Here is a 19,323-nt window from a genome sequence, read left to right on the forward strand (position 1 = left end):
AGAAAGCAAACTCTAAGTCTACAGTGGCTCTCAAAGTCCACCTCCTCCTCAGTTTGGGATGATTCGTTGTCTATTCAGGTATTCCACAGATGCAGGGTACATCAAGTTGATTGTGGAGCTTTAATCCGCTGCTCCTGAGGCTGCTGGGAGAGATTTCCCTTGCTATTCTTTGTTCTCACACCTTCCAGGGGCTCAGCTTTGGATTTGGCCCTGCCTCTGCGTGTAGGTCGCCGGAGGGCGTCTGTTCTTCGCTCAGACAGGACAGGGTTAAAGCAGCAGCTGATTCGGGGGCTCTGGCTCACTCAGGCCGGCGAGAGGGAGGGGTCCGGATGCGGGGCGAGCCTGCGGCGGCAGAGGCAGCGTGACGTTGCACCAGCCTGAGGCCTGCCATGCGTTCTCCCGGGGAAGTTGTCCCTGGATCATGGGACCCTGGCAGTGGCGGGCTGCACAGGTTCCCGGGAGGGGAGTTGTGGATCGTGACCTGTTCTTGCACACAGGCTTCTTGGTGGCGGCAGCAGCGGCCTTAGCGGCTCGCACCCGTCTCTGGAGCTCCTTTAAGCGGTGCTCTGAATCCCCTCTCCTCGCACACCCCGAAACAATGGTGTCTTGCCTCTTCGGCAGCTCCAGACATTTTCCCCGGACTCCCTCCCGGCCAGCTGTGGCACACTAGCCCCTTCAGGCTGTGTTCACGCCGCCAACCCCAGTCCTCTCCCTGGGATCCTACCGAAGCCCAAGCCTCAGCTCCCAGCCCCCACCTGCCCCGGTGGGTGAGCAGACAAGCCTCTTGGGCTGGTGAGTGCTGGTCAGCCCTGATCCTCTGTGCGGGAATCTCTCAGCTTTGCCCTCTGCACCCCGTTGATGCACTCTCCTCCGTGGCTCCGAAGCTTCCCCCTCGCATCCGCCCCCCCTCCGCCAGTGAAGAGGTTTCCTATTGTGTGGAAACTTTTCCTCCTTCACGACTCCCTCCCAGAGGTGCAGGTCCCATTCTGCCAGCGTTCAGTAGGTGTTCTGTAGGAGTTGTTCCACATGTAGATGTATTTTTGATGTATTTTTGGGGAGGAAGGTGATCTCCACGTCTTACTCCTCTGCTATCTTGAAGGTCTCCCCCCCACCCCCGCCAAGCTATTCTTTCTACAGCATAAATTAATGATCTCGCGGCTTGCACTGACAGATACTCAGAGGTGTTTAATCAGCTGTCTCTGACAAAACATGGTATTTTTTAGGCTGGCACATTTACGAATAAAGAAAAAACAGCCTGTAATACTTCATAAAGTGGAGCCATGGTTCAGCTGCGTTTGATGAAGTGACATTATCTTGAGCACTTGCTCATGAATGCATAAATAGGGCACAGCTTGGGAAGTTCAGGTACGTGCAGAGCATAAATATTGGATGGGATACATTAGCCAGGGCCCACAAGGAAGGGCATTTCAATCTTCCTACGCCAGGTAAAAGGAGGAAGGGGACAATGGTATAGCCAAGGCAAAAGCTCACCTATTGTCTTCCAATGAATCTAGGTCATGCAGAGAGAAAGCCTGCAGCCCAGCAGAAGAAGCAGGGGTGGGGGAATGGAGGTAATGGAGGTAGACATTTCGTCGAGCGGGGGACCATCTGCGCACACAAGAGACAGATAATTGTTATCTGGCCTGATTGCTGCCTCCTTGGAAGCAGAAGGATGAAAATGCTAGAATGCATAATGTCTCCTTGAGTTGCACCTAGATATTATTGGCAGTCTGTGCACAAATGCAGCAATTACTGAGAATGCCCACTGTGTGTCAGGGCTGCAGATACAAAGGCAATGAAGATACTCCTGCCCTGGAGGGGCTGGCTCACAGTCTCAGTGGGGAGGAGCACAGTTGGGACCCTTGGTGGCAACAGAACCCAGTTCTGGAGAAGCCAAACAGAAAAAGGATTTATTAAAAGGATATCGGGGGGGCTTGCAGAATGGGGCACAGAATAGGACCAAAGCTTGAAAGCATGCCCCAGCTTGTACCCCTGGTACCACTGACACGAGACCCCAGCTGTGGCCTCTGGAACAGCTGCCACTGCTGCAGCCACCCTCATCAGCATGGGGTCCCCAGGGGCTCTGTCTCTTATGAGTCAAGCCTGGGGAAGGGTATCTGATTGGAGAAGACAAGTCAGGAGCCCTTGTTTCAGTGAAAGGAAGCTGGGAGAGTGGGTATCTGGTGTTTTCTGTTTTGATAGTGGGAAGTAGGCTTATAAGAAGTGGGGGAGGGCCCAAGTGTAGGAAGGAGGTTCGGATGCTAGGTGGTCAAAAAGAAAGACAAACGTCCCCTGCAGGCCAATACAATATGTATTTCAGAATATTATGGCAAGTGCTCAATACAGCCATGAACAGAGAATTTTAGGAGCACTAAACAGGGAGAAGGGGGACTTAGGCCAGCTGATGCTGAAAGAAGCCTTCCTGAAGGGAGCAATGCAGAGTCTGAGCGAGGAGTAAGAGTGACCCCAAGAATACAGGAGGGAGGGGTCCGTAGACAGGGAAGAGCACAAGAGGTTCAGTTTCCAGGGTGGAAAGGCTGTGGTGGAGATTGATGAGCTGGTGTCTCACAAAGGAGCAGACAGGGGACATTGTATGCCCTGGTGGGAACTCAAAGGTATGATGAAAATTTGCACTTCAGAAGTACAATTTTGGCAGCAGTATGGGTGGGGGAGGGTTGAGGTGGGGAGGGCAGCATGAAGCTGCTGCTATTGCTAAATGTGAGTGAGTAAAGGCCTGAGCTAGCGTGGAAGGGACCAGGTGGATTTGGGAAATATCTGTGAAGCCAAAGAGGAATAACGATTCTTGAGGAGCTGTGGGAGATGAGGGGGGTCCATGACAGTTCCTAAGTCCAATTCCAGTCTGGGTGTTTGGGGAAGTGGTGTTGCCATTGGCCAACAGAGAGAAGAAGCAGAGCAAGACGAGGCAGTTTGGGAAAGGGGACAGATAAGCTCGGGTGTGGACAGGCTGAGTGGGAGGTGCCTGTAGGATATCTAAGATGTGAAGCCAGCAGTTGGAGACATGAGTCAGATTCAGGAGAAAGATCAGAGCGAAGGTATGATTTGACCTGTCACCCTGGTGGTCAAGACTACAAGGGGGCCACTGGCTTGTCCAAGTCAAATACGTGGAGGTGAAGGACAGGAATGGAACCCTGGAGAGCAGACACCCATGGAGTGGATACTGGAAAAGAGCTGAGGAAGGAGCCGGAACATAAGCTAGAGAGGCGGACCATTCCAATGCTCTCTTGTTCCTGGTCTAACTTAGAGCTGAGCAGGAACTGATGGGAAACGCCCCTTTGGGGATTGGAACCACGGAGGCAGTGAACAGCTCTAGCGAAAGCAGCTCCCGCAGAATGGTGACAGTGAGAGCCAGATTCCAGGGGGCTGTGGAGGAAATGGGAATTGAAGAAATGGAGACAACGAGCATTAGCTGCTTCTGTAAGAATCTTGGCAGAGAAACAGTGGAGAGAGAAAGGGCTGTGGCTAGGAGGGACAGAGGGGTCACAGAGGTTCTCTTTAAGGGTGTGAAGGATGTAAGGGGACAGCATTTACAGCTGCAGAGACCCCAGCCAGTAGAAAGAGGTCATGTAGAGATTTAGAAGAGAGAGAGCACACTTGCTGGAGCGAAGTCATGAATAAATGAAGGGGGGTACTGGGGGGCAGGGGAATTCACCTTCACAAACAGAGGTACATCTCAACCTCTGAGGCTGGTGAGGATGAGGCAATAAAGGGTACCGATAAAGATAAATGTATAGGGCTTCCCTGGTGGCGCAGTGGTTGGGAGTCCGCCTGCCGATGCAGGGGACACGGGTTCATGCCCCGGTCCGGGAAGATCCCACATGCCGCGGAGCAGCTGGGCCCGTGAGCCATGGCCGCTGAGCCTGCGTGTCCGGAGCCTGTGCTCCGCAACGGGAGAGGCCACAACAGTGAGAGGCCCGCGTACCGAAAAGAAAAAAAAAAATGTGTAGGTGAGTAGGTTATCCAGGCAAAGGCTAAGCTGCCATAACAAAGGGACTCCAGAATTTAGCGGCTCAAACAAGATAGAACTTTATTTTTCTCTTGTGTGACAGACCAGGAAGAGTAGGCAGACTCTGCACCACAAAATCACCCAGAGACGCAGGCCAGCAAGGCTGTGCTGCCGTCCTCAACATTAGCTTCCAAGGTCTTGCCCAGCCCACGGGAAGAAAAGGGATGAGCCAGTCTACGATGAGATCTTTAAGAAAATGACTTGCACACACCACGTTTGCTCACCTCCTGTTAAAAAGAACTTAGACACAGGGCCACACCTACCTGCAGAGAGGCTGGGAAACGCAGTCTCTAGTTGAGCACAGCTATACGCCCTGGAAAATGGATTTGAGGGGACGACAGGCGGAGAGGAGGAAATTTAGGTATTTCATGATTAATAGCCTCAGATTTTCTCCCTGAGTTGGCTAGGAGGAGAGACTAGGGATGGATAGGAGATGTGAGGAGAGTGGTGAAAGCGTGGCCACAGCCAGTAAGGGAGAAGGAAGGACGACTAACATAGGAGTCGCCCTAACATCCCACTTGGCTGGCATGGTGCCAGGTGGAGGTGTCTGTCTCTGTCACTGCAGCTTCGACAGAGGGCAGGTCATAATCTAGATGTGGGGGGTTGACAGCAAGGACTAGAGTAGAATTCCATAGAATCCCAGCTGGAAATAGAATTCTAGGTCAGTGCGGCACTGAGACCCCATAACAGACTGTACAGTGTGCAGGTACCATGCCTAGGGGTATGCTAGTGTATGTCTAGCGGGATTCATAGTGTACAGGCTAAAATTCTAGGCTAGAGGGAGAAGCGGGCGGCGATAGGGATGTGTGTGAGGAAATGGAGTCATCGAGCAACTAGGGGTCTCTTGGAGGTCGAGGAGTGCACATTTTTGAGAGAGGGTTCTGAGAAGGGGAAAGACAAGAAACTGTGTTCAGAGTGTGGGATTCTAAAGTTTTAGACTTTGAAAGCAGTTCAAGGAATACCAAGGGCTGGGGGAGGGGGAGAGTGGCTTAAGTGGAGGGAAGTGGAGGTTATTAGGGTTGAGGCCAACTGGGACGCCAGGGTATTGTGTGGTTAGTGTCATTCAGGATGATGGCATGGAAACGAAGAGGGAGATCCAGGTGCCAAGAGGCTGAAGAATTGGGAGAGCAGCCAGGAAGCCCGCGGGAGTCGGCTATCATTTTTCCAGAAAACTATGCTTCTGTGTGTACAGTAAACACAGGGCAATTTTTTAAAGTATAGACAAATCATTTTGATGTTTCAGAATGAGTGGCAAACATACTATGTGTGAGCCCTGGAGCCCCCTCCTTTCATTACGTGTTCCTTTTGAATTATGGCGGCAATGGCAAATGGTTTTTGTCTTGTGTGCCCACTTGGATCATTTCAGTGGCTGCTGGAAAGGACTCTAGGGTGTTGCAGGCTCAGTGAGAAAAGTACTGAAGTTGATTAACAAAGTCTGTTTTGCATATAAGTGTGGAGAGTGGAACAATGGAAGACAGAAAGATGAGCAAGCTCTTGAAAGCAAGCAAGCAGAGTACTGGAAGACTGGCCACACCACCTGGTCCAGAGGCACCTCCTAAGTGCTGCCCCCACCATGTTCTCTGCTTCTCAGAATGTTTGTATCTCAGGGATATTTGTAAACAACATTAAACTGTTTCTTAAACCTCTGCCTGTCTTCTCCTGGCATGACTAGGTTGGACTAAAATATTCAGCAACGTGGATCTTAAGACAAAGGAAAAAAGTGAAAATAATCACATTATAGATTCAGCTAGATGTCTACTGCAAGAATGAATGAATCCTTTGCAGATACTCTGTGCCCCTATTTGAGTGGTTGCCAAAGCATTATTCACCCCTTCCCCTTAGAGATGAAACCTCTACCTTTACGGCTGAGAAAGGGAACTTCTGCCCTCAAATATCAGAGCATTTACTTAGGGACTCACCACCCATCCCTGCTGCCATTCCTACCTCAGGATACAGAGAAGGGAGGTATTCACCCCGTCTCTGAAGTCATCCCTCTGCCTAAACTCATGATTCATCCCCTTTGTATTCTGAATTCCCTGAATTGTTCTCTGTTGGTGCCATTGATGAAAACAGAAAATATAAGAGGATGACAAGGTTGGTGGGGAAAAAATTGAGTTCAGTTTGGAGGCTGTTGAGTTTGAGGTGTTCATGGGTCATCTACGTGCAGATGTCCACTAAGCAACTGGCTATCCTGGAATTTAGGAGGAAGATCACCTAGTGGTCTTCCAGTAAACCTGCTCTCTGAAACAAACAAACAAACAGCCTGATTTTTGGAATTTGCCAATTTCCATGGTGTAAATATGTCTACCATGGTTGATTTCAAGTTATCAATGGCTTAAAAGCTTGCAAATTACTTAAATATTTAATGATCAATCCTTGTGAGTACATTCAAGACAACTATAGCATACCACCAGAGTTTGAGAGTAGAGATAGAGATTTTGGAGTCAAAGATGGCAGACAAAATCCAGAAAGTGCTTAAAATGGACAGTATATGGCATAAAAAGAGAAGAGGGTCAAAGGTGCAACTCCTTAGCATCTAGCCCCTCTCTTCACCTTCCTCCTGGGGCAAAAAAACCACCTCTATATCAAAAGAATGAGAATAATTGCACGGGGTCTTGTATTCAGTATACAGAGTCCTAGAGTCTGAAACCCATAGAATTTGGGCTCATAGGGGGAAAAAAATGGTTACTCTATGAGAATGAAAGTTCTAAAAGCCAACATCAAAGACAGAATGACAGGGCTTCCCTGGTGGCACAGTGGTTGAGAGTCCGCCTGCCGATGCACGGGACACAGGTTCGTGCCTCGGTCCGGGAAGATCCCACATGCCGCGGAGCAGCTGGGCCAGGGAGCCATGGCCGCTGAGCCTGCGCGTCCGGAGCCTGTGCTCCACAACAGGAGAGGCCACAACAGTGAGAGGCCCGCGTACCGCAAAAAAAAAAAAAAAAGACAGAATGACAGCCACCTGCAAAAGATTCCCCAACTCGAGGCACAATCTGTGAATGTACTGTCCAGGAGGTCTGTTAACAACCAGTCCAAGTGGGGGGCCTGGGAGCATGCTCAGGACCTACATGTCACTGGAGCAGGCTGCCACTCAACAGCTAGATGGTAGCTGGGCAGGCTGAAGGATGCTCTCATGGAAGGGCAGGGTCCCCACAAGGTCCAGAACAGAGCACACTGAGGAAAGGAGCTTTGTCAGTTGTCCAGCACTGGCTGGTCGGCACCCACATCTTTATCCCTGCAATGGAGATAGTGACTTTGGGGTATAAAATGGCTCATCATCATTCCCCATAAAGTTCAACTGATACTCTGCATGGATTTGCACATCTACCGTGCTTCTGTGCATACTCTCAGGGCTCCCTGCAGTGGAAAAGATGCTGCAGGATTTAAACATTCTAGACTATCTGGTCGACATATTCCTTATCTTCAGCCCTCCAGTTTGTCAGTTGGTCCAGCATCTTGTGGGCGATGTGGAATCAGTTCTGCCTGAGTTTAATAAACTCTGGATTAACTATCACCACCATCGTTATGACTTCTACTTCAGCTAGGCATTCGCCTATCCCAGGTGGTACCAGGCACTGGGCCATGCACTTGGCCCATATCTAAGCTCAATTTACCCTTATGACAAACTTACCAGATCGGAACTGCTAACCCCATTTACAAATTAGGAAAGCGAGGCTCAGAGAGTTTAAGTAACTTGAATTTTCTGAAAATGAGATCCTGAAGAGAAGACCCTGGGCCGTGAGACTCCACCAAGGCTAAGCTCAGGCTTTGCCGGACAGCCAGCAAAGTTAAACCACGTTTTAAAGCAGCAGCTGCTATCTCTCTGGGCCTGGGCAGATGGCCCCGTGGCCTCCCTCAGCGGGGAACACCGACACGAGATGAATGAGGGAGAAGTTATGGAACGAGCGATGAGATGCCAGCAAACAAAACGGATTCTTGATTACAAGGGTTGCTCTGTGTTTAAGCAGAGACCTTTAGCTGTCTTCATTTCACTATGAACTGCAAAGGTCATTTTCTTCAGAGCTCTGTTCCCAGCCTGTCTGAGACTTGTTGCGGCACTAGGCTTCCCTTGGGCATCACAGCCATTCTAAGGGCACCTGGCTTTCCTCAGGGCCAAGATCTACCGACAGGAGGGCAGGAGGGCAGTAGAACTAACCAGGACATTCATAGCTGCGAGGAGGCTGGCCTCTTCCTAGGAGGAGTTGGGTCTCTGATATTGATTAATAATGGTAACAGGGATTGTAACAGCAGTGGCGGGAGGAAGAAGAAAAGAGAGAAGGTGAGGAAGTACAGCTTCCTTGTGGAGCCCACGCTGAGTGCCAGTTTCTGTGCGGGGCCTCTGTGGGCGTTTGCTGAGCTGGTAGCTCATCCAGGAAGTTGTGGGCACCTAGGGTGTCCCAAATGGGGCAGGAAAAGTACTGAATTTAGTCATTCTTTGTCTTTATTAGTTGTGACCTCCTTCAACTGATGGTCATAGGAATTTTCCTATGGAGCTGGTGAAGTGCAAAGGGAGAGAGCTGCGGACGCCTGGGGAGAGCGCTAAGGGGTCACCTGGAGGGCACTGCAGCCGGTGAGTCAGAGAGGGGCTGGGTGACTGGGCACCAGCTCGCTGCCGGAACTGCAGTAACACCTTGGCCCAGGTCACAACCAGCCTGCGTGGAGGGACAGGCACTGAAAGGCCTGATTTAATTTCAATCAAGCTGGTGCCCTCCACCTTCTCATGACACGACCAGCAGACAACCTGATCTCAGGATCCCACCCAGAAGGCCGTTAACTGCTCTCAAGCACACAGTGCACGCACACTTGGTTCCCAGCCTCACGGAGCTTCCTGAACCCTGGCCAGCAGTGGCCTCTGCCTTGGGGAGTCCCTTCCACTAACCAACGTGCCCTCCCTCCGTACCACCCAAGCCGGTAGGCTGGCATTTGCTTCTATTTAGAATAATTCTGCAGGGAGAAGGGGCTTCCTACCTAGGTGGTAAGTAACTTGATCCTTCTTTATAACCTATTTTACCTTCTTTATGGAACCTCAAGGTCGCCACCCATCTCAAGAGTCACTCTTTCTCTGGTATATTCAGAGGAAGGGATTTGCCTCATGTCCACTCCTGAGCTGGGTCAGTGTCTCCACCACCTCTCTCTGATACTGGCATCTCACTGTGGGCTTCTGCTCACTTGGCTGAAGGCCCACCTCTATCCCTTCCAAGGACACATGAACTCTGGGCTGGGCGAACAGCTGCTTTACTGATCATTTGGGGAACAGCACAGGGGCTTCTACTGTAGCAGACACAGCAGATGCCTTAAAAGTGGTCCATTAGAACACTGTCCTAAAAGGCCTTCGTCCCCACTCCCAGGTCCTTTCTTGTCCGGTCCCTGCCGTCTTGTTCAGCTCTGTTTCTCTCCCAACCCACTCTACCTGAGCTCTCTCCCCAAACCCCCAGTTTGCTTTTTATTATGAAGAGTCTTGTTAGTTCTGTTTCTTCCATGTATTTGGGGTTGATGCTGAGGGCTGTCTTTTCATCACGAAATGGCTCACCAAGAGTTTTGCTGAATAAAGACGCTTCTAGTCTGGGGGGAAGATCCCATCACTCCCTTAAGGAGGCAGATGGGGCTGAAAGCAATTGTGGTTGGAGTCTTCTCTGCTAACCCACTCGTTCCTGATAGGTAGCAAATTGAGTGCATGGTGACATCTTCAATAAATATTCATTCATGTAAATCTCTTTGTTCTCATTGTTCTTCTCAGATCTCTCTGGCAGAGTTAACAGAATGGAGGGACCTGTGTATCTGTCCCTCTAGGCAGCCCTCTCTGTAACAAACAACTCCCCATAGCTCAGTTGCTCAACATAGTAAGTTTATGTCTCGCTAACATATAGCTCTAGTGTGGCTCAGGTAGGGGTGCCCTGCTTCAGGCGGTCATTCAGGGAACCAGGTTCCTTCTGTCTTGGGGCTCCATCCAACTCTAGGATCTCAGAGTCCTCTCTATCATGAAGATGGAGAAAGAGAGCAAGGATTGCATGTACAGTGTTTATACGGATCATGCATGAAAGTGGTGGTAATCATTCCAGCTCACATACCGCTGGCCAGAATTCAGTTACAGGGCCAGACCTAAGTCCAAGTGAGAATGGGAAACACAGCACAGCTCTCCAGAAAGAAGTTTAGAACATGAAAGTTGGTGAGTTCTAGCAGCCTCTGCCACATTCTTTTAGGGGTAGCTTCCCTCTATTCCAAGTTGGAGCTTCTTTGAGTGGTCCATTCAAGCCTAAAAAAGGAACCCTGGCATCTTTCATTGATATGAGAATGGCCACACAACTGAATCTTTTTCTGGATAACTCCATTGGAGTCATAGGCAACGGTGTAGGCAGACAGCAAGTCTCCTAATGTTAGAAGGAGGACCATTGTGTCTCCCCAGTTAAAAAAAAATTAACTGTGGAAGTCACATAATTTTGATAATTCGACTTCTTCCTCCTTCCTCCTATTTTCCTCCAAACACAAGAGAGAAATTGTCATTATTCTTTCCCCTCTGCTCTCTTAGGCCTGGAAGTCTTGCTTCAAAGCTTCAGGAGAGACTGTTCTCCCCAAGATAAAAACAAAAACAAAAACAAAAAATAAAAAACCCTTGTGAAATCATAGCAACTTAGTGGGAGGAGAATGAAATGTTCTCAGCTATCTCTTGCTACTGAAGATGTGAAGGGAATATAAATAAACGTAGACAGTACAATTTACTTTGCTGAAACACAAAAATTATACTGTTTCAATCTACAGAAAAAGACTGAAGTTTTTTGACACTAGGCAAGCACATTTTGTGCATTTAGCTCCTGATTCTCCCAGAAATGAAACTCCCTGGAGAAAAGGCTTGACATCCAGAGAGGGAAGGGAGAGGGAAGTGGCCATTCATTCTGCTGTGCCTAGGACAGCCACAGATGATGCCTGTTCTCTCAGTGTAATCACTTATAACCCCTCTGCTCTCAAAAGTGTCGCAGTGAGGGCTTCCCTGGTGGCGCAGTGGTTGAGAGTCCGCCTGCCGATGCAGGGGACGCGGGTTCGTGCCCCGGTCCGGGAAGATCCCACATGCCGCGGAGCGGCTGGGCCCGTGAGCCATGGCCGCTGAGCCTGCGCGTCCGGAGCCTGTGCTCCAGCAACGGGAGAGGCCGCAACAGTGAGAGGCCCCCGTACCGCAAAAAAAAAAAAAAAAAAAAAGTGTTGCAGCGAGATAGTACCGTTATATGGTCACGTGGGAGGATACAGAGGAAATTTGTTTAGATCTAACATCACTATGGCAAAACTCTGCTCGTAAACAACATTAGGAAAATGGTTAAGCAAATCATGGCTTATCACTAAGGAGAAAGCCACCAAATCATGACTATGTACAAGGTTTGAAAACTCTTTGGACCCATGGTACTGCCATGCCCTCCTAACTGGTTTCCTTGTTTCCAGTTCTGCCCCTTCTAATGTGTTCAGAACCACTGTATACAGTGTCTCAGGTTGTACCCTGCACAACTCCAAGAGGTGCTATTCCTATAGACCGGGATGGAAACACTGCCTACACTAGAGTTGTGTACTACCCAACCTGCCCAACTGTACAGAGAGGGCAGTCCTGAATGTGTTTCCCACACTGCAGCCTCAATGCTTTTTCTTAAAATGAACATGCTGAACATGACATTTGCTGATTAAAACCATTCAATAACTTTCCTTTGACCTCAGAATCAAGTACCAACTCCTTATTTTGGCTAACAGGCCTATTATCTCTGGTCCCTGACAAACTCCCTAGCCTCTCCCCGTGTCTTTCCTCAACTTGGAGTCTATAATGGCTACTTGTGTGTGTCAACTTGACTGGGCCAGGAGCTGCCCATGTAGTTAGTCAAACATTATTCTGGATGATTCTGTGAGAACTTTTTTGGATGACATTAACCTTTAGATCAGTGGACTCAGTAAAGAAGACTACCCTCCATAATGTGGGTGGGTTTCATCCAACCAGTTGAAGGCTTGAATAGAACAAAAGACTGACCTCCTCCAAAGTAAGCGAGACTTCTCCTTCCTGGCAGCCTTCCAAATGAGGCACTGGCTTCTCCTGGTTCTACAGTAGCTTCCAGCCTTTGAACTTTAACTGGGACATCAGCTCTGCTGATTTTGGAGTTATCAGCCTCCACATTCATGTGACCTAATTCCTTGTAATAAATCTCTATCTCTTTTTCTTTCTTTCAGATTTATTGGATTAGGGCACCACTCTTATGACCACATTTAATCTTTTTTGAAAAAATGTTTTATTGGAGTATAGTTGCTTTACAACGTTGTGTTAGTTTCCGCTATACAGCAAAGTAATCAGCTTTATGTATACACATATCCCGTCTTTTTTAGATTTCCTTCCCATTTAGGTCACCATAGAGCACTGAGTTCCCTGTGCTCTACTGTAGGTTCTCATTAGTTATCTATTTCATACATAGTACTGTATATATGTCAATCCCAACCTCCCAATTCATCCCCCCCACACACACATTTAATCTTCATTATGTTTTAAAGGCCCTATCTCCAAATATACTCACATTGGGGGTTAGGGCTTCAACATATGAATTTGGGGGGAACACAACTCAGTCCATAACAGAGTCCAAGCTCCCACCGTCCAGAATTACTCTCATATCATGTCCTCCAAACACCATGTACTTGTTCAGCTTGGGTCTTTCCCATGCCGTGAAAAATACTTCCTTCTGCAGAGACCACTCCTCCCATTTCCTCTTCATTAAGCTCATTCTTATGTATCTTTGGGTCTCAGATTATAGATTACCTTCTCCAGGAAGCCGTGCTTGAATAACTCCAGATTGGAAGTTCCTCTAACACATTTCCATGACCCCTGCCATCCACTTCCATTCACTTATCATATTGCACTGTCTGTTTTTTATTGCCTGTCTTCTACTCCACTGAACTCCCACCATCTACCCCTGAGGCTAGTGTCATAGTACACACACAGTAAATGCTTCTTAACTATAAGTTGAAACAGTACAATAAAGAGAGCACGCACACTGTGATTATAACTATGTAAAAACATTTGAGCAAAGGAAAAATGTTGAGAAGGAATTATACCAAAATGGCAACACTGATTTTACTTGTGTGGTAGAATTATTGGTGCTTTGATTTGTCTTTTCTCTTATGTCCCACATTTTCTATAATGTGACTATATTAGTTTACAACTTTCAAAAGTTTTGTGTCATAGTACATGCAGCATAACATTTTAATTCTCAGCCTGAAGCTGGCTTGTTTCCGCCTATATTCCAAGGGAACTGATTTCCTTGAAACAAAAGATTCTGAAAGGTGTCTTGGAGTTGCCCCTAATGGGATTTGACATATATGTTATTAATCAGAGGGTGTGACCTCCCTGGAGAGTGGTTCATTACTGCTCTGTGGGGTTTTAATAATGAGCGCATAGTCACCTTGGCAGGTGGGAATTCTCCAGATGGGACGCTTGCCCTGGGGATCTGCATTACTAAGATGTCCTATAGCTTGAATGCTGGAAGACCAGTGAGGTGTGACTATTTTTTATTGAGGTGAAGCTACCTGGCATTATTCCCTAGTTCTTAGCTTCACCCAAGGTGAGAGAGGAAGCCAAACACCTGGTGATATTTATAGCCAAGTGTAATGGCCTCCCTGGGTCTAAAGAGAGCCATGCACCTGTGGGTGTCCAGTGGCTGATCAGACATGCTATATCTTTGGTCTTGGGAGAGAGGCTAGTTCTAGGAAGGAAATTAGAATTATTGAAGGTAAAGGGATGAAGTGGTGGCTGGTAAGGGTGGGATAAGAGGATAAAAGGTGAAAGCAACAAACATGTACTGAGCTCTGTGTGTGGCAAGCACAGTGCAGCGTCCCTTAAAAGACTTCTCTGTGGCCTCATCAACAGTACTTACTCATCTCCTTCTTCTTGGCTGCACAGCCACCTGCCATTGCAAAGGCTGCAAAGTGCCAGAAACCTGCTTCCTCAGGCTCTCCTGCAGCTAAAACATGTGACTCCCACCTTGGCCAATGATACCCAAGGAGAAGACCACTGGGGGCTTCTAAGAAGAGTTTCCCTCCCCAGTAAAATGTGACAATGGAAGGAAGTGATTCTTTCTCCAGACAGTGCCATGTCTACATGTGATACCTGGAACTGTGGCAGCCATCTTGTAAGCATGAGGAAGCAAGACTGAACACAAAGTCAAAAGACCCCAGGGATGTCAGAGCAGAAATGTGGAAAGAGCCTGAGCTTTTGATGATATTGTGGAACTGAAGAACCAATGCTGGAACTGCCCTACCCCTGAATGTCTAGCCATGTTAAATAATAAGCCCTTTTTACTTGGGTATTCTATGGTTTATAGCATCCTACCTTCCTTTAATCTTCATGAAAACCCTATGGTGACTGTCATAATATGCCCATTTTACAGATGAGGAAACCATAAGCTCAGAAGGTTATCTGGCACCAAATCTGTGCTTTTTCTCACCACATGCCACACTTACTGTGTTCATCACCGAGAATTGGGGCTGTTTATTAGAGCAGTGTGTCTTTCCTGATTATACAAAGGCAGAAGATCTGTGAGAACACTTTGTGAACTGATGCTATAAAGATGTCAGGCATGTGTTCATAACTCCAGGTGCACTGCAGAATCATCTAGGGAGATGAACTTTTGAACAAAAGTTCTGGTGGCCAGGCCACCGGCCAGTACCATTAAAGCAGAAGCTATAGAGAGGAGATCCCGGACATGAGGGCTTTTTCAAAGCTCCCATGTGATTACAATGTACTGCCACCATAGCTGAGTTCCATTGTTCAGTACAGAGCATTATAGGACAGTTTTAAGCAAAGGTAGTTTGCAATTACTTAAATTCAACATTTCTTTGAATGTAAGAAACAGGTCTACCTTTGCATCTCTCCTTTTTCTTCTTCCTCCCTAACCCTGTGCTCAGTTTTTTTTTTTTTTGTCTGTTTTTGGGGGGTTTTTTGGGTAGTATTTAAGGTGGTAGGGTGCCTTCTGCTCCAGGGGGGAAAAAAGCCCTGATTTGTAGCATTTGCCAATTTCTGTGGTATAACCATTCCCTCCATGGCTCTTTTCAAGCTACCAATAGGATGTCTACTGTCTGGAAAATTTCTGAAAATACAGCAATCAGCTCTCATCTGTCAGTATAAGCTGGCTCCAATCTGCCACCAATGAGGTAAGGGTCACATACCAAGTGACTTCAGGATACAGGCATGTAGCTTAAGCTGCGGTAGACCAATGAAGTAAGGGACTGGTGTGGACTGTGGCAAATGCCCTGGTGATGGTATTCAAATTCAAGCAACTGGGGAACCAGTGCTTGAAACAGAGCGCTGCCTACAGACTGAATTCAGCCCCTTTAATCCCCCTCAGTTTAGGTGACTCATCAATGGAGGAATGAAATTAAAATTCCATATACGTATATGTACACCTGAAACTAACACAACATTGTAAAGCAACTCTACCCCAATAAAATTTTTTTTTTAATTCCATACCTGGATCTTTTTTCTGTCACATCCCTCTCCCAACTGCCTGGCTTACAGTTCGGGCTGAGGGGTTTTGCTGTGCAGATTTCCTCTCCAGAAACTGCTGTTGACCCCTGTGGCTCCGGCAGTTCCCAGAGATTCCCTCCAGCCAGAACAGAGGCAGGAACGTCTTGGCGCTGGGTTATAGCTGCTCCTGCTTGATTAATCACTTGTCTTGGGAAGTGGTCAGGTGTGGGGTACATTTTAGAGGCAGAGCAGGGTGATAATGGAGTTGGTTTCACTAAGGTCCGTCTCAACACCCAGCGCTTGGATCTTCCAAGCTAAGGATGCATTGATACTCTGCATCTTTGCGTGGGCCATGGAAACAGACGATCCCTCTTTAGGGGGTTTACCTTCCTACTCTCAGAGACCTCCTGTAGGTCCTCACACAAAAGTTGTGATAAGGTCTTTGCAAATCTCACCCCACAGTGAAGAGCAAATCAGGTCAATGCTGGCTGAATGAATAAAGTCAAATTCTGCTGTTTGTAGCCAGAGGCAGCCAACATTCGTTTAATCCTCATGAAAACCCTAGGATGACTGTTGTATGGTCCCCATTTTACACATGGTACCGATCTCTCCTTCCGATGCACTTCAAACCCTGCTTTGAGCCTGATCTGCCCCCCATCCCCCGAGTGTACATTCCTTGCTGGTCTGCACCAGAACCCCCTCCAGAGGTCTGGAATGCAGTTCACTTCTCCCAGAATCGGAGCCCACCTTCTGGGCCTGGCCTTGGCCTGACCAGCAGCCCTAGGTAGCCCTGGTCAGCACACTCCCTCTGCATATCCCGTGACTCTGGGCTTCGGCCACCACCAGCTCAGCATTCTTGGTTCGTGGCAGAACCAGGCTGCTTCCCTCTGTCCTGATGGTGCAAGGAGATCACTCCTGATCAACACAATCTGTTCCTTCATTCATAGAAACTCCTGATTGCCTGACCCCTGCTCGGCAAGACCTTGTAGAATTAAACCTCATTAATTCTCATGACAGCCCTGGAGAGAGGAGCTTATTTATAACCCTGCACGGGTTCAAACTCACAGACCCATGGGTCCCACAAGTATTTTACTGCTCGGATGGGCAAATTGCTGGTGCGAGAGCCAGCATCCACATCTGTAAACAGGTAGGCAAGGCATTCCAGGCTCCACCCATCACCTCTTACGAAGCCAGGTAAAGGGGGTTTCACTATATTTGGGAAATCATAGGGGTTAGAATTAGAAGGAATGTGAAGGGTCACTTATACTAATTCCTCAGAGACTACTTGAGGTGAAGAACTTTTGTTTTATGCATCTCCATAGGCCCTGTGCCTGATGCTCGTAAGTATCTGTGGCTTGAGCTGTCCCACGGAAGACAGGTGCACTGTCCAAGCCCCATGGCAGGTAAGAGGGGAGACCGCTGTCTCCTGGCCTCCAGGGTCAGGGCCCTGCCTGGGACGCCGATCTCTGCCTCTGAGAAAACCCGCACTCGGCTGGACAGGATGGAAACCTTCAAGAAGCATTCCAGTCCCGAGAAGACTCCAATCCACACGCAGCCCTAACTGCTAAATCTCCTGGCAGTGCCATCAAGTGAACTGGAGGATTTTCAGCTATAAACCTGAGAGAATGAGAGGCGTCTTTATTCATTCAACAAGCATTGATCTGATTTGTTTTTCACTGTGGTGAGATTTGCAAAGACCTTGTTATAATTTTTATCTAGGGACCCGTGGGAGGTCTCTGAGAGGTAAAGGGTTTAGAGATATCGTCTGTTTCCATGATCCATCCAAGGATGGAATGTTTCACTGGATCCTTAGCATGGCTGATCAGGCAGTGGGTGATGGGGGAGGGTGCTTATGAAGCTGACTCTGCCTCCAGAATGTACCCTAAATCTGACCGCTTCTATTGCCGCCACCACCTCTCCCCTGCGTGGCTCCACGAGCCTCCTGATTGGTCCACCTGCTCCCATTCGTACCCTCCTTCCATTCTGGCCTCCCACAGCTTCCCACATCCCCTCAGCTGAATTCACAACCACTTCCCAGGGTCTGTGATGCTGAACATAAGCTGGCTCCTGCCGCCTTCTGTCACCTCCCCTCCTGTCACCTCTCCCTGTCTCTCTATCCTCCAGCCACACTGTCCTTGTTTACAGCTCTTGAAACTTACTGGTTTCCCTCTGTCTGGAAAGTTCATCTTCTGGATCCCCCTCTGGCTGCCTCCTTCTTGTCATTCAGGTCTCAGCACAAACACGACTCCCCACCACCCACCCAACCACTGGCCCCCATCGCCAAGACCCAATGCTCTCAGATATTAGCTGGTTTGGTATGTGGTTACATCATTTTTGTATTTTAACGTCCATGGGACGAGGATACTTATTTGGTCAAGTTTATCCCACACCTTAAACGGTATCTCCTCATCATAGGTATTCAACGAACAGCTGTTGAATGGTTGAATTCTCCAGGGATTCAGCCATATCACTGATCAAAATGTGTTCTTCCAATTTCATACGGTAAAACTCTTATGGAACCTACAACATTAATGATAATAATATAACATAATGGCAGAGACTCACTAAACATTCTGCCTGTCCCTAATATTTCCCAGGCTCTTTGGCGCTCAATTGACGAATTCTGAACAATGAGACATGTTAGAAATCACACGTGTCACTTTGGGGTCAGTTTCTGCTGTTTCTCTTCTGCTACTGTTGGATATTCCACTTAGTGTATCTACGGAGTGTGGGTCCCTGAGTGGCTAATGTGCAGCACAACCCTCTCCCTCCCCTCCCCTCATTGACCCGTGTAGGGACATAGCTTGAGTGAGAAATGAAGTTCATTGAGTAAAACCACCGGGATGTGGGGACTCACTTGCAGCCTATCCTGACTAATGCAGCAGCTCACGCATCATGAGCTTGAACTGCATGCCAGAACCTTGCATACATTATCTCATTTACTCTTTACAGTACCTTATAAGGTAAATATGATTATTATTCTTTTTACAGATGAGGAAACTGAGAAGCTGTGGTGTCTATATACAGTGGAATATTACTCCACCATAAAAAAGAACAAAATTTTGCCATCATGGATGGACTTGGAAGGCATCATGCTAAGTGAAATAAGTCAGACAGAGAAAGACAAATACTGTATGATATCACTTATTATGGAATCTAAAACATACAGCCAACTAATGAATATAACAAAAAAGAAGGAGACTCACAGATAGGAAGAACAAACTGGTGGTTACCAGTGGGGAGAGGGAAGTGGGGAGGGGAAAGATAGGGGTAGGTGATTAAGAGGTACAAACTATTAGGTATAAAATAAGCTACAAGGATATACTGTACAACACAGGGCATATAGCCAATATTTTATAATAACTATAAATGGAGTCTAACCTTTAAAAATTGTGCCTCACTCTATTGTACACCTGTAACATATAATATTGTCCATCAACTATACTTCAATTTTAAAATGGTTAAAAAATAAATTAAAAAAATTAAAAGGGGATGAAAAAAAGTCTCTCCCTGAAGGTCATCATAAAAGTGTCTTTGCGATAAAGCCAATTTAAGGAGATGCTGCTCCTGACTTGTTTGTCTTCTAATAAGCACTAATTGAAATATGCTGCCAGCAAGTCTGTTTTATGGAGCCAGTCTGCTACTATACCAACTCATTTTAAAATGTATGGATCTTACTGCTTCAGACCTGAGGCCATATTGATTCTGGAATATGCACCACTAATTGCTGAGAGCCTGAGGCTAAGAAGAAAATAAAAGAAAAAAGCTCTCATGTCAATATTTGTCACTGGCCTTGACAAATAAACATTTTAAGTGATGGTGA

Source organism: Globicephala melas, chromosome 2, assembly GCF_963455315.2.
Source record: "Globicephala melas chromosome 2, mGloMel1.2, whole genome shotgun sequence".
Lineage (NCBI taxonomy): Eukaryota > Metazoa > Chordata > Mammalia > Artiodactyla > Delphinidae > Globicephala > Globicephala melas.